Genomic DNA, 22,711 nt, shown 5'->3' on the forward strand with positions numbered 1-22,711 from the left:
TGGGAATTGAACCCAGCTCGCCAGGATCAGAGGCTGCTGCCCTAACCACTAGGCTACTCCTCCAGTACATACTAGGAAACATGTCAGAATTCAGTATAGTGTTAATTAGAGAGCTGAAGATTAGGATTTATCTTTTATTCTGTAATTACTTTCTCCCTAATTATAAAGCTGCGTGGCAATGCCAATACATCCCATTCAAAGTGAATGGGCTGTGTTGGCATTAGCACACCAGTAGCTGCTAGCGCAGCTTTGTAAATATGGGAGTTTGAATGTTAAGTGGATAATGAAATAAGAAATAATTTTTATAGTTTCGATTATTGTAATTCCTGGATATTTACCAGTATCTTATTTTGTAAACCACTCTGAACTGGAAGGCATGTGAAACGATAATAATAATTTTTAAAAATATGCATTATTATTATTATTTCGATTCCAAAAAGTTGGGGGCATGATTGAGTGATATTTCCATGCCTTTCACCCTCCAATTAATCACAATATTATAATCACAATATTATAAAATACTCATTCAATGCAGAAATGTTTATCTCAGAGAGGGGGCCAGGGGTAGAGGAAAAGGACAGCAGGTGCAAAGATACGGGTAAGGGACAACAGATCAATGGGAAGGGATTGAGGTGGAGCAGGAACGGGCAAGAAGAGAGTGTGCAGGAACAGTAAGGACAGAATGCAGGTGAATTGGCAGTCAACAAAATCATAAAATATCACCAGGACGCACTAACACACATTCTAAGGGTCCTGTTTACTAAGATGCACTAGCACTTTTAGCACATGCCTATAATTAGTACACACTGAACGCTAGAGACACCCATATATTCATATGGGTGTCTTTACCATTTAGCATGCGCTAAAAAGGCTAGTGCGACCTTAGCACTGCTTAGTAAACAGGGCCCTAAGTCCCAAAAGAGAAATGCAGCTAGGCTTGTGTTGTTATTAAAGATATATTTCAAATTAGTGTTTTCAAATTACTATTTAAAAAACTGTAGAAAAGATAATCAAGAAAATAATAACAAAGATTTGAGAACTATTATTTGGGCTTGATTTAAACAGAGGTTTAAAAAAAAATATAATATTTGCAATTTAGACAAAAAAAAAGATGTCAAAACTATCATCAAAATAACACATATGGAGGGATGCAATTCATTTTCATGATAGGAGCAAGATCACATGGCTGTGATGTTGAACAGAGCAAGATCACATGACAATCATAACTCATGAGTTGTGGGACAATTAGCATTTAAACTCCTTGTCCTTTCCAACATAAATGATAATTGAATTCTGATTTACATTTCATATATTAATAGCATTTAGGAATAAGTCCTGTAATTTTCTCTGATTTCATGCTAAAATACGGAACATTCATTAAAATTGGCAAGGTCTCAACCTAAGCGTGGAGAGTTGGAAGGGTGAACTTCCTTTCATTATGACAGTATAACTTTGCAGACAGAAAGAATGAAGTCTGGAATGATGCTTTTTTACTCTAGTAAACAAACTTCGAATGTCACCCCCAAACAGGTACAATAAAAGTTTTAAAGTGACAGAAACATCATTACTCCTACTAATTTTATCAAACACTAGAGGCTAAAATGGTTCAATTATGTGGCATGTCCAAAAATCACGACCCACTTAATGACAGTCTCCATAGCATGAATGGGAATCCTTAAGCATCATAAGGCTGAAATGATCAAATGGAAATGGAACTTGATATACTACTTCTCTGCAACTACATTAAAAGTGGTTTACATAGTTTCTGGGGACAACCCTTTCCCCAACTCAGATGTGGAACTGGTTGCAGCTTTTTCTATCTTTATGTATCCTTGAGGACAGGACAAGATCTCCTCAATAATCCTTTCTTTTTCTTTCTTAAAGTACCTTGTGCCCTAGATTCAATTCATTTTCAGATTTACAACCCCTCTTTACTTATGAGAAGAGGCTCCACTCCTGGTCTTCCCTTATTGTCTTGTTTCCTTGGATGTTTCATCAGCTTTTGACACTGTTAATATTGATCTGTTATTACAGAAATTGAGAGAACATTGGTTTGGATGGGAAAGTCTATGGTCTATAAGTGGTGTTGTTCATATTTGAAAGACAGGATTATACAAATGAAAATAGGTCAACAAATATCGACTCCATATAAGTTCTCTGTGGAAATCCCCCAGGGGTTGGCCTTATTTTTTAATGTGTATATGGCATCAGTAGGAGAAGTCTTTGATGATCTAAAAAGGAGCTACAGATTATACGCTGATGATGTACAATTGTTTCCCAGTATTTATAGATGATGATGTTTCCATTGAAATTAATTGTTGAATGATGAGAGTTGAGTCTTGGATGAAGACTAATAGACTTCTGCTCAATTTAATGAAAATGGGGGTTATGTTAATTAGTAGGAAAATGCAAGTATTGCCAAACTTTTGCATTTTAGTGATAGTGAAGTATCTGTTAAAACATCAATAAGGAATTTGGGAGTGATTTTAGATTGTAATCTTTCTTTCCAGAATCAAGTGACTAGTTATACAAACTTGTTTCTATTATCTGCGATTGGTTGCAAAATTGAGGTCTATGCTTACATCATATGATTTTAGGATTGTTGTACAGAGTCTAGTGTTAACTAGGCTAGATTTCTGCAATAGCCTTTATTTGGGTATTTCCCAAAACAAACTTGATGTGTTACAAATGATACAAAATGCAGCTGCTCATATGATTGGGCATTTGAGTAAATATGATCACGTGTCCCTGATGTTATGAGCATTACATTGGTTACCTGTAAAATACCGAGTACAATTTAAAGTGTTGGTTTTAATGTTCCAAGCGTTGTATGGAATTTCTCCTTCTTATTTTTCTGAGGTAACACAATCTCAGACATCGGATAGGTTAATGAAAACATTCAATGATAAGAAAACAAAGTGCCTGATTTAAGGCACGTTCATTGTGCAGAAATAACAAAATGTGCATTCTTTGTTTCAGGTCCTGTATTGTGGAATACAATTCCAGGTTTTTTTTACGGTTTTCTACTTCCCTGAAGCAGTTTAAGAAAGATCTAAAGACATATTCATTTCTCCAGGCTTTTAATATCTGATGAATCTGTTTGAGTAGTGCGGACAGAGATGTGTTAAAGTTTTTTTGTTTATTTTGTATTTTGTGTCTGTATTTGTTTTTGATTTTATGAGTGTATTGTTGTAAACTGTTTGCCCCCAGAATCTGTATAGTGCACCTAGAAATCCACGCCAAAATCAGTGCAGATTCTATAACAATGTGTGCAACTTAAGCTTAACAAGCTAATGAGTATAACAGCACTTAACAAGCAATAATGAGCACTAATTGCCACTAAATTTACATGCACAATTTGCTAAGCATATTCTGTAATGAAGTGTGCCAAACTTCTAATTCATGCAGGCAAAAAGGGACATGGTTATGGGAGGGGAAATGTGATCCAAATTGTTTTTGTAAAGTTGGTAAAGGTTTCAATTTGGCTTCTGTCAAAATATGATCAATGGACCAGATTCATTTAGTAAACCATTCTTTCCAGAAAATTGGTTTATCATTAATTAAAAATTTTAGATTGTTCCAGATCATTGAATGAATGGATTCATAGGGGACTTCCATAAGTTTATCTAACTGTGAAAGATAGGTAAAAGAGGAAGAGATTATAACATTACTCTTTAGAGTATCTGATAAACCAAGAGGCAAATTTGAAGTAAGACAGAACAGTTTCCTTTCGATTTGGAGCCATATAGGGATGTATTCAGTATCAGTTAGTAGCCATCGGAATTCTTGTTGTAAAATAAAAGATCTATGGTATGTGTAGAAGTTGGGAAAAGAAACCCCTGCTTTTTCTTTTGGGTTTTAAAGTGTGGTAAGCACTATTTGGGGGATATTGTTAACCCACAGGAATTGGCTAAGAGGTTTGTCTAATTGTTTATAAACATTCTTGGTAAACAAGACAGGGATCATGCTTAAGATAAAATTAATTTTTGGAGCAATCATCATCTTGATGTTATCTAAGCGATCCCACCAAGAGAGATGAAGTGGAGCCCAAGATTTAAGAAGAGATTATATTATCTCAAGCATGTTTTTGATGTTTCTATCATGTCTTCTAAAGAGACTTTAATTGTAAACCAAGATATTTTATTACTTTGGATGATCACACTTGTCCAAAATGAACCGCTATATGTGAGGTGGCATGAATATTAAGCGGGAGGACCTCTGTTTTCTGAATATTAATTTTATAACCTGAGAAAGATGAGTAAAAGAAGAAGTGAGCAAGAGATTGTTTTAGATTTGAGAGAAAGAGCATAATGTAAGTCGCATTGAGCCTGCATTATGTGGGAAAGCGTGGGGTACAAATGTAATAATAATAATAATAATATCATCAGCATAGGCGGACATTTTAATCTCCTTCAAGCATATTTTAACACCATTTAATAAAGGAAAAGATTGGAAATGTAAATAAAAGGGTTCTAAATCAATGTTAAAAAGCATAGGTGATAGTGGGCATCCTTGTCGGGTTCCTCTTTCAAGTATGGCTGGTTCAGAGAGGGAATTAATAGCTAACATTTGGACTGATGGAGAGGTGCAAAGGATCTTAACTTTGTTCACAAAATCCTTGTGAACCATTGTTTGACCTGGGAAAGATAACACCATTCAACCCTGTCAAATGTTTTTTCAGCATCTATTGACAAAGCAACTATGGGATTTGAATTTACTTTAGTATGGACAGATATGTGATGGAATTGTCATTGAAAGGGGGGCTTTAAGAATGCTATTATCATCTAAAAGGTATGGTAGTTCTAATGAGATTAAAATTGTTGTAAACCATCTGGATTAAAAAGAGATTCAGTTGAGTATAGTTTGGAATAAAATGAAAAAGACTGTTAATATACCCTTAGGGTTAGTTAACACATTTTTGTGGAAATCATATATTAATGGTATTTGAGTTTATGAACATATTCATTTCTGCAAACTGTGTTCTTTTTTGAATAAATATTTTGTTATTGGCCCTTGATGACCACATCTTTTTATATGTGTATTCTTGATGAAGAATAGTATTAAGTATGTTGGGATTGGGACCATTCATATATTGTTGTTCTAAGCATTTTATTTTAGATTCTAAATCTATTAATTGTTTATTATTGATTTTGTTTAAGTGGGTCATTAGGGAAACAAATTCATCTCTTATGGATGCTTTAAAAGCTTTCCAATTGTTAAATGGATTAGTTTCTCGAGGGTTGTTGCTATTACACTATTCAGAGATAAATTTACAATTTTGACAATTGTAAATTGTCTTCGTTTGTAAGAGTGTTTTAATTTAATCTCCATCAGGGGTTTCTATTGGAGAACAAAGTTTGTATATGTATTTGGATAGATATGGATGCATGGTCCAAGAATGATATTATGTCAATCTTTGTATTTAAAAGGGAACTTAATAGTGTGGTTGAGATTAAGAAAAAGTCAATTTGAGTGAAACTTTGATGAGGATTGGAGAAAAATGTAAAGTCTGTATTGTCCGGATGTTGATTTCTCCATGGATCCACCAAGTGATATTCTTTAATTAAAGAGTGTATCATTATATAAGATTTAGAGAAATGGTAAACAGATTTAGATTGTCTATCAAGCCATGGATCGAGGGGAAGGTTGAAATCTCCGGCTATAATTATAGGATCTTGACCACATTCTGGTATTTCTTGAAATAGCTGGACAAAATAAAAATCAGGAGAATCTACATTAGGAGCATATAAATTGACTAAGATGATATCTTGATTGTATATATGAAGTTTGAGTATAATCCATTTGCTTTCTTTGTCAATATATTTATCTTTGAGTTGAAAAGTGATGTCTTTATGAAAGAGAATAGGAACTCCGTTATATTTCCCTTGTGCTAGAGATTCAAATGTTTGTCCCATCTAAGTTGCAGAATAATAACACGTTATTTGAATGCCAATTTCTTGTTTTCAAATTGACTGAGAAATAAGTATAAAAGAAAATAAAGTGAAAAATATAACCACCTGAGCATAACTGAATTTCAAAAATCATAATGTAAAGTAAAAAGGGATGTATACAAAGGAGAATAAATTCAAGAGGAATAAGATTAGCAGCAGAAAGAGCCTTAAGCTCAGCCTAAGAAAGGTAAATGAGTGGGTTAGAGAAAGGAGACAGAGGTCAACAGGCAACAGTTCTATCCCCCTTAAAAAGCAACTAACCTTTAAAATTCTACCATTTAAAGTGGTGGTTTTGTTTTGTTTTCTTTCTTCCATTAATGAGAGAGAGAGAGAGAGAGAGAGAGAGAGAGAGAGAGTTACGAGTAAACGATATTACTATAACCTAGTAAAGACAAGTATTGCAGTTAGACTCATATCCGGCAAAACAAAATATGAAAGTGCCAAGCCCCTACGAGAAAAACTACACTGGCTCCCACTCAAAGAACGTATCACATTCAAAATTTGCTCCCTATTTCACAAAATCATTCATGGAGATGCACCAGCCTACATGTCAGACCTGATAGACTTACCACCCAGGAATGCCAAAAGATCATCCTGCACATTCCTTGATCTGCACTTCCCTAACTTCAAAAGTCTAACATACAAAGTAATGCACGCGTCAAACTTCACCTACTTAAGCACACAGTTATGGAACACACTGCCACGCAACTTAAAAATGACCTACGAACTAACGAACTTCCGCAAACTACTGACGACCCATCTCTTCAGCAAGGCTTACCACAGAGATCAACCAATGTGAATATACATAAATCTCCACATGTAGTTAGAAATGTCTTATAATATCTGCTTGTCATTCTATTATCATGTCTTATCATTATCATGTTACCAAATATTTTCTGTAACACTAAATGCCTATTTTTCCATTATATTTCCACTAGCCATGATGTATTGTAAGCCACATTGAGCCTGCAAAGAGGTGGGAAAATGTGGGATACAAATGCAATAAATAAATAAATAAATACATTGAAATTTCATACTTGAACTACAATAGATGAGGTTGTGGTGGTGTAATCTTAATGATAATAATTCAGAAAGAATAATCAATATATATTTTATGAGAGTAGCGAAACAATAAGATATTAAAAATATCATATTAAAGTAGGAAAGGAACAGATAGCTATTTATAAGTTGACTAAGGAAAAAAGGAAATTATAAATGAAGTTATGAGGATGTATTCATTCATTGTGCATTTAAAAAAATGCTATGAAAAAATTTTCATTTTTCACATATATGATTTTTGAGAACATTCAGCCATTTATTGTATGTAGGATTATGAATTACCGGTAGGATGAAATCTAAAGTGCAATAAGATTACATTCTTCCTGAGCAAGACAGTAAAGAATATTGAAACATTCAAATATATGTATATATGTGAATCCAGTTAGAGGATCGAATACTAGAGCTGTTCATATCCATTATGCAAACATAACTTACAGATAGCTTATAAGGGTAAGATCTAAAGAGAGTCTTGGTAATTTCCATATATTAAAGCATCTCTCTTCTTTCCCATGCAAATTAACTATCACAGGTTGTCTACTGCGTTATGTGAATTACTAACCTTGTAAGTAGCTAACCGATAGTGCAGTAGTCATATGCACACAAAAACATTCATTCTAACATACAAACCTGCTTCGTATTCACTTAGATGAGCTCCACTATCTTCACATCTGAACAATGACAAGCTGAGATATCAACTCATATTTCCTTATAAAGGGGAGAAGGTTCACCAAAGTTACAATGGAAAGGTTTAGAGTTCAATATCAGCTATTCTCACAGCTGTTTTCAGAGAAGTGCGTGCACACCTCCCTCAAAGGTGGAGCCATGCACTCGCATTCTGCTCTCAGTTAAAGAAATAGGAATTCATACGTTGCTGTCAGATAAAGAAATAGGCTCTCATACTTTTCATGCTGAGAGAACTATAACTTGGTAATTCCCAGATAGTTAAAGCATCTCTCTCTTCTTTCCCATGCAAATTAATTATCATAGGTTGTCTACAACGTTATTTAAATTACTAACATTGTAAGTAGCAAACTGATGGTGCAGTAGCCATATGCACACAAAAGCGTTCATTCCATTTTACAATCCTGCTTCCCATTCGCTTAAATGAGCTCCACCATCTTCACATCTGAACTATGGCAAACTGAGATATCTAATCATATTTCCTTATAAAGGGAAGAAGGTTTGCAGAAGTTACAGTGGAGAGGTTTAGAGTTCATTAGCAGTCATTCTCACAGCCGTTCTCAAAGAGAGAAATGTGCACACACCGCCCTCAATTAAAGAAATAGGCATTCATATGCCCAATGCTTTTTTTGTAGGAAAAAAGGTACCAGTACTCATTATGGGCGGGGTCACTATCTATGGCTCTGCCCCTACAGTAGCCACACCCCTTATACCAGCCATGGTGCATATAAACAGGTATCATTGAAAATACTATTCCAGTATAGAAGAAAAAATAACTTGTGATTTTTTTTCATTATAAACAATTTTTGTAAGCTGTTACAGTCCATTATACCCAGTGCAAAATAAGACAACAGATGTAAATTCTCAGATTGGACATATTCCAAACATTAAAATGAAAATAAAATGATTTTTTTCTACCTTTGTTGTCTGGCGACTTTGTTTTTCTGATCATGTTGTTCATAGTCTCTGATTCTGCTGCTCTCTATCATTCCCTTAACTCCATTTCCAGGGCTTCCTTTCCATTTATTTCTTTATTTTCCTCCTTTCTTCATCTTCATTTCTTGCCCTACATCCATAGGTAAATGCTGGGTCCTCCATGGACTTGACTGGAGGAGGTATAGAGTGGATCCAGCTTTTGCCTATTTTCTCCATCCATGTGCAGTTTTTTCCCTCTTCCCCTCATCTCCGTCAGTATGCATCTCCTTCCTCTTTCTTCCCTCCCCTCCATCCATATGCATCTCCTTCCTCTCTCTTCCCTCTCATCCATGTCCAGCTTTTTTCCTCTCCTCACTCCATCCATGTCCAACATTTCTCCACTCTCCTCCCCTCCATTCATGTTCATCTCATTTCTTCTCTCTTGCCTTCCCTCCATCCATGTCCAGCATTTCAACTCTCATTTCCTCCATCCATGTCAGAATTTCTCCTCTCTCCCATAAATCCATGTGCATCTCCTCCTCTGTCTTCCCTCCCCTCCATCCATGTCCAGCTTTTCTCCTCTCTCCCCTTCCCTCCATCCATGTACATCTCCTTCCTCTGTCTTCCCTCCCCTCCATTCATGTCCAGCATTTCTCCTCTCTCCCTTCACCTTCATTCATGTGCATCTTCTTCCTCTGTCTTTCCTTCCTTCCCTCCAACATTTCTCCTCTCTTCCCTGCCCTCCACTCCATCCATGTCAGGCATTTCTCCTCTCCCCTCCCCTCTATCCATGTGCATCTCCTTCCTGCTTTCCCTCTCCTCCATCCATGTCCAGCATTTCTCCTGCCCTCCCCTCCATCCATCCATGTCCAGCAACTCTCCTCTGTCCCCTGCCCTCCCCTCCCATCCATGTCCAGCGATTCTCCTTTGCCCCTATCCTCCCATCCCATCCATGTCCAGCGATTCTCCTCTCTCCCCCTGCCCTTTCTCCCATCCATGTCCAGCAATTCTCCTCTGCCCTCCCTTAACTATCCATGTCCAGTGATTTCTCCTCTTCCCCTCCCATCCCCTCCCATCCATGTCCAGCAATTCTCCTTCGCCTCTTATCCTCCCCTCCCATCCATGTCCAGTGACTCGCCTCAGCCTCCACCTGCTCCCCTTTTCAGTCTCCGTTCCAGTTCCAACCCCAGCCCCACCTGCCCACCCTCAACTCCCTGATAGCCCTCCTTTCCATTCCTGCTGCCGCTCTGCGTTTAAATCTTTTATTTTATCTCAAGTCGCAGCAGTGGTGGCAGTGGCAGTGAAAGCAGCAGGCTTGCATCCAGCCTTCCCTTCCCTCTCAGTGTCCCACCTTTGTGGAAAGAGGAAATACATCAGAAGAAGGTGTGACACTGAGAGGGAAGGGAAGGCTGGAGGCGCGGCTTCTGCTTTCACTGCTGCTGCTGCGACTTGAGGTAAAATAAAAGATTTAAACATAGGGCGGTGGCAGGAATGGAAAGGAGGGCTATTTCGGAACTGAGGGCAGGCAGGGGAGCTGGCCCTAGGAAAAAAGGTGCCGGCACACTGTACTGCCACGTACCGGCACAAAAAAGCACTGCATATGCCTCTATCAAATAAAGAAATAGGCACTCATACTTTTCATGCTGAGCAAACCTACACCATTGTGACTTGATATGTGGAGTGGAGGAGTGGCCTAGTGTTTAGAGCACCAGGCTTGCAATCCAGAGGTGGCCAGTTCAAATCCCAGTGTTGCTCTTTGTGATCTTGGGCAAGTCACTTAACCCTCCATTGCCTCAGGTACAAACTTAGATTGTGAGCCCTCCTGGGACAGAGAAATATCCAATGTACCTGAATGTAACTCACCTTGAGTTACTACTGAAAAAGGTGTAAGCAAAATCTAAATAAAGAGAGAAAAATAAAGCCATTTAACCCAACAGCAAGACTTTTGAGTCATTGAACTCAATCCCAAATCTTTTATGGCATTGGTTTCAATATAATTTATAGTTTTATGCATGTATTATTATTACACATATATATTCAATAGAAATGTGTTTCATATTATGCTTGCAAAGTAGAACTAGTAAGTAAATATTGTGGTATACAAACAAATATGATAGTAGGTTGTATAAACTGATTGTAAGATTGAGATAAACAGACTATTAATTCAAAATTTGAATGTAGAACAAAGTATCAACAATCTGTTCACTGAGAGAAACTGCAACTAACTAGACATGCCAGTGGAGGAATGTTGATCAAGAAACTCCTGCAAATCATTTGGTTCTGTGAAGATGCTGGTGCAGTTGTTAAATGTGATGATCATTTTCACCGGATAGTGAAAACCATATTTCACTCCCATATCTTTGAGATGAGGTCTTATAGCTAGGAATTGCTTTTTCTTGAATGCATAGGTTTTAGATAGATCAGCCACTATAAGGTCTTCTGGCTGTCTTTGAGAATTGAAGAGGGTCTTGCAGCAGTAAGAATTTGGAGTGTTTGAGTAAATCAAAGAAGTTTGGCAACAGTTGGTCTCAGAGTGTTCTTTCCAGGGTGAAAATTCCCGGGTGAACGGTGAGTCCGCTCGATTTCCAGTGGAGGGATGAATGATATTTTAAGCACCTCTGGGGGCCAAGATTTTAGAAAATCAATAATATCAGGTCCTTCTTGTCCTTCCTTCAGACCTAATATCTGAATGTTGTTTTAGCGGCTTCTATTTGACAAATCTTCCATTGCTCATTCAAGAAAGAGAAGCTGTGTTTCAGACCGGGTATGGAAACTTTCTAATTCAATGGCAGTATGATCGGTTTTGGTTTCAACTTTTTCCGGTCTGGAGCTAAATTCACTGACAGATGAGGATAAAGAAGTAAGCTCATTGCTAAGCTCACAAGTTTTTTCATAGTGTTTCATAGTTAATTCCCTTAAGCTTTTAAGTTTTTCCATGAGAATATCAGAACTGTGAATTTGTAGTTTGCCGGATGACATTTTGTCTGGGCTGGGAGGATCACACTTAGATCTCTTTAATCCTGGTAATGGACTGGTGGTTTGGAGGAAGACTTTATATAAAATCTAAATGATGTAAAATTGTGAAGAAAAAAGAATAGTAATCAGGTATAAATCAATGAACTGAAAAAAGGCAGAGGAGAGCACGTTGCTTATGCTGCCATCTTGTCCACCCGTGAACCTGGTTTCTAATACTGGGCTGAAAGGATTCAATAAGATGAAAAATTTAGTTTTATCTTTATTTAATTTGAGTTTGAAAGTGGGGATCCATTTTTCCATTAAATGTAGGCCTTGTTTGATAATGTGTAAAATATTATTAATTTAATTATTGAATGGGATATAGCTGGTGATCATCAGCATATATGAATAACTTAAAACCTAAGTCTTCTAATTTTCTCCCTAGTGGTTCCATCCCTGCGACAGAAAGCAGTTGGGGACGTCCAAAATCAGTTTTCAATTATACCGATTTGGACTACCCTGTGAGAAGCACGCCTATCTTCCGATTTATGTCAAAAGATGGGCATCCTTCTCTTTCGAAAATGAGCCCAATAGTTTCTTCAATCAGAATTACCCTTCTTACTGACAAAATTGATTTATTTGAAATGCAATTTTTATGGAATGGATAAGGTAATTCAATTAGGATTATGGGTGGTACAATGTTATTTGAAGAATGTTTAAAGACAATGGCTAAGTTAGTGATTCCCAAACTTTCTCCGGACACAATGCCCCTAGTCTATACATTTCTTATCAAATTTCCCCCGTCCCACCCCCACAACATTGAGTCCTATCTTTGCTAGCAGGGATGACCAAGCCCCACTAGCTGAAGAGGTTTACTGCTTGAGGCCCAAGCTCTGTGCTGCTTTCGTAAGCAAATCGGTAGCATGCTTCAGCCACCAACACCTGCATTTCCATGAATACCCTCCTTATCTCCCCCTTCCATCCAGCATCAGCCCTCCTTCTCTATCCGCTTCCATCCAGCATTTGCTCTCCTCACCCCTTTCATTCAACTCTGTCCTCCTCTCTCCCTTCCATCCCGCTCTCTTACTACTTTCATCCAGCCTCTGCCCTCCCTCTCTCCCCATTTTCATCCAGCATCTACCCTCTTTCTCTCCCTTTTCATCCAGTATCTGCCTTCCTTCTCTCTCCCTTCAATCTCTCCCTCTTTCGCCACTTTTATTCAGCCTCTGCCTTCTCTCCTCCTTCCATCCATCCTCTGCCCTCCCTCTCTTGCTACTTTTATCCAGCCTCTGCCCTTCCTTTTGCTCCCCCTTCTATTAAGCCTAAGCCCCCTCTCTGTTTTCTTCCCCAATCCAGCATCTGCCTTCTCTCTGTCCCCGCTGCTCCCATATACCCATCCCTGCCATTGCCGCTACCCCTTTTCTAGATGAGTAGCAACAGTGGCAAAATAAGCTGCAGCCACGCAGGACCAGCCTCTTCATACATGCAGCTGCCAGCTGTGCCTCAGAAAAGGAAGTGATATTTGAGGGGCAGAATCATCACCCACGTGTATGAAGAGTCTGGCACTGTGTGACTGCAGCTTGTTTTGCTGCTGCTGTTGGTCATCTAGAGAATCAACAGTGGCAGTGGCAGGAATGGGTGTGTGTGTGTTATTTTGGGGGGGGGGGGGCAGGGACAGAGAGGGGGCAGACACGGGATTGGAAGGAGCAGTAGCAGTTCATATGACTGTGGGAGGTCGGTCCAGAAATGTCGTGGCATCCCTGAGAGTTCACTGTAGCGCAAAAGGGTTCCACAGCACACAGTTTGGGACCCGCTGGGCTAAATTATATAATTTATACAAAAGCTTATGCAACATTGTGTTTAAAAACAGTTGGGATGTTTTTATTGTTCATTCAGGTTTGGCATAGAGATGCTGTTTATTTTGCTATGCCTATACATGTATTTTATTTGTTGTTGAGTGTATTGTTTTTATTTTATAGAAATACAGAGCATTTGCAGTAGTAATTAAAATAGCTCATGGTTGGGAAGGATTAAGGTTGATAGCAATATTACAAATTTTATATATGCCAAAGAGATACGTAATATACCAATATTTTATTGTAATTTGAGGTTTTATAATTAAAAGTAAACAATATAAATAAAGAGGCCTGTTTATAAAAGGGCATTAGAATCTGGGTTAGCACATCTTAACATGCAACTTTCCCGTGTGCTAAGCCCAATTTCAATGCATTTAGGGCTTTATGATTTTATTTATTTTGCAGCTCCTGCATTAATTTTTCCATTAGTAAGCAGGACTTGCAATAAATTAATGCAAGAGTGCTTAGTGCTCCTGTGCCAACTCAGTGTTAGCCAGGTAGTGTGTGCCAATGTGAGTGCGTCAACTGGTTAATGCTTCCATGCTCATTCTTTGCCCATGGCCCGTGGTTACCAGTTGAACAAAGAACTATTTATAAAGTCCTGATTCTTACTTTCAAGGCATTCAGAACAGGTGTACCAGATTACCTTTCTTCACTTACAATCATCAACACACCTACTAGGGCTTTTGCAGTTTTAAACAATTAATGTTTGGTGCTTCCAGAGCCCAAATCTGCATAGCTTAAACCACTAGACGTAGTGCTTTCTATTTCTTATCCTCTTTCACTTGGAATAACCTTCCCCTGTCTATTCACAGCGAACTCTCCTTTAAAACCTTTAAATCCACACTTAAGACCTGGCCATTTCACCAAGCATTCAATACAGCTTATATTCAGGGTCTCCAGCTATGGCCACTGTACCCTTTCTTGTTGTTGTTGTTGTTTTTTACCTTTTTCTACTGCCTTCCTCTCTTTTTTTGACATATGTTTTGTAGTATGAGTGATTTAATTTTCCTGTCATATAAATAGATGTTCCTATCAATGCTCCCTTTTAGTCTGTACACTGCTTGGTTCTGCAAGTCAGCTTGAGTGGAATAGTAAATTGTTTTAGAAACTATAAACATGGCATGCACCCTCAAAAAAAAAAATGTAATAAATAATTAATTAATGCACACTTAGCATATGCTAACAGGTAAAATAATTCAAAATGCTTTAAGGCATTTTGCAGTAGCCTGTTTTTCACAAACTAAGCACATGTTAGGGCAAACTAACCATATGTTAGGGCTAGATTCTATATATGGTACCTGAAAATTTTGCACAAAAAATATGCCTAGGTGTATACTCTAAAGTATGCCTAATTTTCATAAAATAGTCTTAAATTTCCACACGGTATATAGAATACACCGAGCACCGGTCCATGCGACTACGTTTAGTCATGGTCAATTACACCAGCTAAAACCTTGTGTAAATCCCAATGTCTAAATTAGGCACAGAGCAGGTGTATATTGTAACAATGTGCATAGATTTTAGAAACACCCATGACCCACCTATTCCATACCCATAACCACTCCCACTTTTCAACTATGTGACTTAGAATTTATGCACACCATGGTACAGAATATGCTTAGATGGTAGTACATGTAAATTCTAATTAATGCCAATTAATGCTAACTGCTTGTTAACTTCCAACTATCAGCACTGATTAGCTTGTTAACTAATTATTCCATTGTTATGGAATACTCTTTCATTTCCATGTGGAAATCATGGCATGTTATATAGAATCCTGGGGAATGCCCTTTTGTAAAAGGGCCCCAAAGTTAATTAAAACACTAGAGGTAATATTTAGCCAGCGTTGGATACCAGCACTGAATATCCAGGCAGTTGGTGGCCTACCAAGAGTTTTCCAGGTACCACTGATATTCAATGGCATTCCTGGCTATCTACTCAGTTAACTTAAGACAGCCTTTCTTCTGTCCTAATTTAACCGGAAAGTTATGTAGATACTGCCCCTGAATATCAGTGGTGTTTGAGTAACTTCTGGCTCTGTCCTGATTTCACCCTTGGACTTCCCCAGCACAAATTGGATAGTGCTGTGTGGTCTTCCCAGATTTTCAGTGGCACCATCTGATGACGTTAGGGTGGCCAAACAGGTAGAAAAGGCAATGGGCAAAGCCAAAAGGATTCTTGGGTGCACAGGGAGAGGGATAACCAGCAGGAAAAAAGAGGTGATAGTACTCTGTATAAGTCTATGATATGGCTCCATTTAGAATACTGTGTGCATTTCTGGAGACTACACTTATGAAAAGATATAAACAGAGGGCGGCTACAAAATTGGTCAGTGGTCTCTGTCATAAAGCATATGGGGACAGATTTATAGACCTCAATATGTATACTCTGGAAGAAAGGCGGGACAGAGGGGATATGATAGAGACATTTAAATACCATGGCATTAATGCATAGGAGGTGAGCCTTTTTCAAATGAAGGAAAACTCCAGAATGAGAGGGCATAGGATGAAGTTAAGAGGTTATATGCTCAGGAGTAATCGAAGGAAATACATTTTCATAGAAAGGGTGGTGGACATATGGAATGGCCTCCTGGTGGAGGTAGTAGAGATGAGGACTGTGTCTGAATTTAAGACAGCGTAGGACAGGCCCGTGGGATCTCTTAGGGAAAGGAAGGGAGTGGTTGCTGAGGATGGGCAAACTGGATAGGCCATTTGGCCCTTATCTGCCATCATGTTTCTATGATGTTCAAAATTATTAAATGGCCAGGGAAGGCTCCTGGTCATTTATATCATCTGTCCAGGGCTAGCTGGGCATTTTTTTTCAGTGGCACTTAACTGGACAGTGCTGCTGAAAATGTCCAGTTAGCACCCAAGCCAAAACCAGCTATTTTGGGGGCAATCTGGGGGCAGAGTCAGCACTTGACTGGTTAAGTGGCAATTTTCAGCACTTAACTGGCTAAGATAACTGCATAAAATGCAGTCCTATCTTTATGTGGTTCATCAAGGCCTGTTAACCCTTGGATTCTATATAAGGCGCAGTGAGTTGTTTACATTAAATTGGGCACACACACAATTTACACATGCACCTTGAGTAACGAGACAACCAGTGATGATAATTGGCCGATAACAACCAAGTAGCACTAATTGGCAATAATTGGAATTTATGTACACATCTTTTTAGGTGAGGTGTATTCTAAAAAGAGGCATGTATAAATTCTAACATGCTTAGCTGAAAAAGGGGTGTGGCCATGGGAGGAGTGTGGGTGTGTCAGGAGCATTCCTCAAACTTACGCACATGGCTATAGAATTCGGGGTAACGATCCTATATTTAGTCATGGGTATTTACACCTGGTTTTCAGTGGCATAAATGGCCACGCCTAAATGTAGGCATGTTCCCTGGCCCTATGCGCTATTCTATAAACTCCCCTAACTTAAGATCCCCTAACTTTAGGCACAATTTATAGAAGAGTACTAAGCACTATTTTTGGACTGTCTATTTTTTAGATGCCATTTACAGAATCTGACCCTAAGTGCCTAATATCACAATTAACGGGCTATGTTTTTGCTGGCTTCGTGTACCTGGAAAGTCAATACTGGAGCCTGGACATGGCCCTGGCATTAAATTTCCAGGTATAATGCTGGTGGTGGTCAGCAAAATGCTGGATACTGCTGGCTAAGTATCAGGCCCATAAAATATAAGAATACCCTTTTCTCTTCTGAAGCAGTTAAATCGTGGAATTTGCTACCATTGAATATTAGATTATAGGAAATTATGTCGACTATGAAAAGCTTTTGTATTCTTGAGACTTCTTTATAGTTAATTCTTCACCTTAATACTGATAATTTTAAAGACTGTGACTCCCAGAAATGACTGGTGAATTTGGATGTGAATCTGCAATGAACCAAGAATTGGCAATTGTGGTATAGAAGTACTTATATTGTATTGTATTACACTTCAAGTGTGTAGCTAACTGTATCCTGTATTATTTTCTGTATACTTGACATGTGTTAGTAAACTTTGCTCTGTATTAACTGCTTGACAGCTCTCCAAAAAATGCTGGCAACACCTGAAACAGGTTTGGCATCTAATGTGCCTTAATTTTTTCCATTAACATAGTACATACATAAGTACATAAGTACTGGGACAGACTAAAGGTCCATCAAGTCCAGCATCCTGTTTCCAACAGTGGCCAATCCAGGTCACAAATACCTGGCAAGATCCCCCAAAAGTACAAAACATTTTATACTGCTTATCCCAGAAATAGTGGATTTTCCCCAAGTCCATTTAATAATGGTCTATGGACTTTTCCTTTAGGAAGCTGTCCAAACCTTTTTAAAACTCCGCTAAGCTAACCGCCTTTACCACATTCTCTGGCAACGAATTCTAGAGTTTAATTACACATTTGGTGAAGAAACCTTTTCTCCAATTCGTTTTAAATTTACTACATTGTAACTTCATCACATGCCCCCTAGTCCTAGTATTTTTGGAAAGCATAAACAGACATTTCACGTCTACCCATTCCACTCCACTCATTATTTTATAGACCTCTATCATATCTCCTCTCAGCCGCCTTTTCTCCAAGCTGAAGAGCCCTAGCCACTTTATCCTTTCTTCATAGAGAAGTCGTCCCATCCCCTTTATCATTTTCGTTGCCCTTCTCTGTACCTTTTCTAATTCTACTGTCTTTTATGAGATGCGGCGACCAGAATTGAACACAATATTCATGGCACGGTCGCACCATGGAGTGATACAAAGGCATTATAACGTCCTCAGTTTTGTTTTCCATTCCTTTCCTAATAATACTAATTTAAAAAGTAGTTCTATTGTATGACACAGGTTGGGTACAAAATCTTAGCACATGGTGTCATACAATAGAACTACTTTTTTCATAAATGTAATCTCCTGAGAATGTAGGGGCATATATGTGGCTTTTCCAGTGAAAGTCTAAAACAACTTTTGAACATATATTAACAATATGTAAGGAGACCACAAAATATCCCTTTCTAGTTGTGTGTAGCAATGGATGATACCCAGTCTCACTGTGCATTGTGTAGTAGTGGGCATGGATATCTAAATAATGGACTCAAAGCAATAGAACATAATGGTGGTACTTTATTCAATCTATTATCCTGCTTGGGTTTTTTTTTTTCTGATTGCGACCTAATTTTATTTGAATTGCAGTCCAGCCTTACTTTGATTTCACCAATCAGCTACCTTTTTGGACTGTTACTAAAGTCTTGACTGGATTCGTTTGGGAAGAATGCCCCTTTGTGAATCTGCATGTCATGAGAGCTGTGAAATGTTCCATGGTAGGGAAAGTGGAGTGGAAGGTGCTACCCATATCAACATCCTGTGTTACAAATATATACCTTAGAATAATGCTTACCAAATATTCAAGGTCAGACAAGCATGTGAACCCAGAACATGTTCTTTGATCCCTGCTGCTGTTCCCACTCCTCCTGCACCTTCAGCTGTGCTGCTGCAATTATCTCCTGCCTTCTATGGACTATAGTTATAGACCCCCAAAGCTTTTGCTGTTGTTTCTAACTTTTTCATTCATAGACCGATTATAGTCTCTACAAATCTATCAGCATCTGACTTTGCAAATTATTTTTTATTGAAGGTGAAGACTAAAAGATCATCCCTTCCTATTTTTTCCCTGCTCTGAGTTCTCATGTCTCTGACTCCCTCTCATCCCTAGTCTTAACTTTTGAGGCTTAGGATAATGCACTTACAAAAAGCTGTTTTTATTCCTTCAGATAGTTTTGGGGCAATCCATTCTTACCTTGACCCTTCCTCTCAAATAACTGTACTCCTAGCCTTGGGAATTACAAGGCTGGATTATTGTAACATAGTATATGCTGGAATCTCAAAGTCTTCTGCGTAGGTTACAATCAATACAAACATGGTTTTCACTGCAGTGTCCTGCGGTGCCTCCATTGTTTACTAAAACATTTTCAAGCTTTGCCATTCTTTGCACCATTTTATGAGATACATTTGTCCGTATTCCTATATGTCCCTCGCTCCAGGATTATATGCCTGTACCATACCCTATATCTACAAGTGTCTCTACATCCCCTGAGGCAGGCGGGTTGTCCCACCGAAACACAGTCCCATGTTGGGTCCATTTTCATGCCAATAAAGGTTCTTTTCCTGGACAGTCACCTGTGTGGGATCTTCTTACATATACTCCCAGAACTGGCACTTCTGTTGTCTTCTCTACTTCTTTTTGTTGTAGAGGTGTTCTCCTAGTGTTGTTCGCTCATTCAAATTCTTTGGCATGCAACTCGTTTCGACCATGTTACCCCCTTCTGATACAGCATCACTGGTTGCCAGTAGTTTACTGAATAAATTATAAAATTCTTACATTAACTCCAGCTTTTTTGTCGTCTGTTTTCATCTCTTCCACTCCCACGTGCCCGTAGTTCCCTCAGTGATTGTTGTTTACACATTCCCAACATATCCTCAGCTCATCTTGAGTCAACTTGCACCTCGGCCATGTTCTATCTGGCACCATCTTTTTGGAACTCACTTCCAAACATCTGTGTCTTTCCTTTCCTAAATTCAAGAATGCTCTAAAAACCTACTTCTTTTCTTCTGCTTTTGACCTACAGTCCTAATTTTCATTCTATTTCATACTATCTGTTACTTTTTTTTTGTTCTTGCTATTTGTCCTATATCTTCCATCTTACTGAAATTATAGTGCCTTTCCTTTCTTTTACTAATTGATTTTTAATTTGTACACCGCTTTACCATTTTCTACGAAAAGTGGTATATTAAGCTCAATAAACCATAAACTGTATTCTGTAAAGGGTGCTCCAGGATGAGTGCTCTTTATAAAATCATGCTTAGGGCTTACACCAGTTGAAACTTAGTGTAAATCCTGGTGTGCAAGATGGGTGCACTTCTGGCAAATTCTATAACATAGCATACAACTTTTCAGAATGCCCTTGACCTTCCTATGCCCCTCCCATGGCCATGCCCCTTTTGCATGCAATGGAATTTGTGTGACCTGGGTTATAGAATAGTGTGCAGGAAGTTACATGTGCAAATCTCTCTGCCAATTAACACCAACAATTGAGTGTTAACATCCAATTATTGACTGTTAATTGTTTGTTAATCACTTGAGTGCATGAACTACTCACAATCATGCCCAAGTTTGGGTGCACAACTTATAGGGGCAATTCTATAAGTAGGTACCCTCCAATTAGGCACCCCAATGCTACACGGTGTTGTATGATACAATACAGTACAATACAAAATTTATATTCCATTATATACTAACTAGGATCAATGCGGATTATAAAATAAAAACTAGGCCATCACTAGGAAGAATACAAAAAAACCCAAATCATTCATAGACTAATAATATCTATCTGAGAACATTAATCACCAAAATTACATTCAATAAATGGAAAACAGATGAGCTTTTAACAATTTACAAAAACATAAATACAATTCTATTAATCTCAATTCCAAAGGAATTGTACAAAGCAATAATGACAATCTGGGAGTCCAGATTCTAGTATAAAATACCAAAGTAATCCCTGTATCAGCACAGCTAATACTTATACACATGCAGTTACACCAGCCATAGACCTGGCATAATTGCGATCACACACATGTAGTAGGAATGTGAATAAGTTACATGTGTATGTGGGAGCCCCACCTATGTTCCACTCATGTATACGCCCACATGCATTATGTGTGCTATGTCTCTTTCACACACCCTTGTAGAATAGCACTTAGACACTATAATGGAACTTTTTGAGTAAGTGTACACTTACTGTATGTGAATAAGTGCTGGTATCCTATGCAGTTATGCATACAAGGAGTGCATAAATGTGGGCACCTAGGTTATAGAATTGCCTTTTAGATGCTTTGAGACCTGTAAGCATAGATTCAAAAGACATATATGGCAATAAATCAGTAGAAAGATAAGTAGAGAATGTAAATAAACTGCCCCGATCGGAAAAAAAAAAAAAGCACTGTGTACAATTTAACAGAGACGTAGGCAGATTCTGTTTGCTGGTATGTGAATTAAAGCTGAAATGAATGCTCCTTCTGCTTTCTGCATGGGGTAGAGTTAAACATTCCAGGATAAGATTATAAGTCACTATAAGTATGCAGTATACTACATGATACTCAAATTATCCTTTATCTCAAAACACATGCTGTGAAATGTTATAAAAAACAAATTGAGGTTTTACCTAACAAAAGAAATTCATTTCATTTTGGGAGTCATGAAATCTTGACTGACCACTGCTATACATGGGGCTGTCTAGAAACGTTGCTTAGAAACATCATGTTATCGCAGGAGAGCCCAACACCAGGTTGGAGTGGTTCCCAGACTGTCAGTTAGTGATAATAATTTGCAATTCAAAATGTTAATATCTGTTTCAATGCTTCTATTATTAGGTATTTCATTTTTTACCTTTTATTTTTAGGTGTGTTTTGCTCTTGCGACAGTGCCTCTTCTGGGTCCATATGCCTGGTTGTCCATCTATATGCATGCATGTTTAATTCTAAAAGCATTTCCAAAGTAAAATTAGTTTCTAAAAGGATGAGTGTTGGCAACCATGAGGAGACTGGATCTATAATGAAAGCTAAAAAGCCAGTCCAGGAAGAGGTGGCCACTGTGGCTAAGAGTGGGGGACTGATGCATAGAATAGTGACAGGAGCTATGGGAAACATGGGATGTGATATTCCACGGACTGAGAAAGGAGAAGAGGAGGGTGGATCCAGCTAGTGAATTCATGTCATGAGATGCAAAGAACATCTTGTTTCGACCAGTGCTGCTGGAGACAGCTCTGGTCCAGAAAAAAGTCAGCAAGATAGACTCCATTACATTGTTGATGCTGGATTCTGCTTCAGTACAGGAGGTGGTGGTGCTGTTTAACCCATCCTCCTACCAGCAATGGAGGCCTCGTAGGCCGGAATGAGACAATGCCACTGACTTCATCCCATGCCAATTCTACAGGCTTTCCCAAGCTTGAAACAGACAGAATTACAGATCCCATTCTTTAACTGCTATTGGAGGTTGTTCCAGGACAGAAAAGACCACATAATGGTCTCCATCCTTTTATAACTGATGGAGGCTGCCCTGATCTTAGAAGAAGAGGCAGTAGTGGTGCTGAGGACCCCATCTCCCCACTGAAGAACAGAGATCTTAGACAAGCAGCAGAGGATCCACAAGGAGCAGTTAGAATTGTTGACTGTCTCTTAATCTGTCTTTTGCACTTAAAATATTAGTTGGAGTCCTCAGTCCCTGTTGATGAAGACTGGTCTGGA

The sequence above is a fragment of the Microcaecilia unicolor genome, chromosome 3 (assembly GCF_901765095.1).
Source record: "Microcaecilia unicolor chromosome 3, aMicUni1.1, whole genome shotgun sequence".
NCBI classification, from domain to species: Eukaryota; Metazoa; Chordata; class Amphibia; order Gymnophiona; family Siphonopidae; genus Microcaecilia; species Microcaecilia unicolor.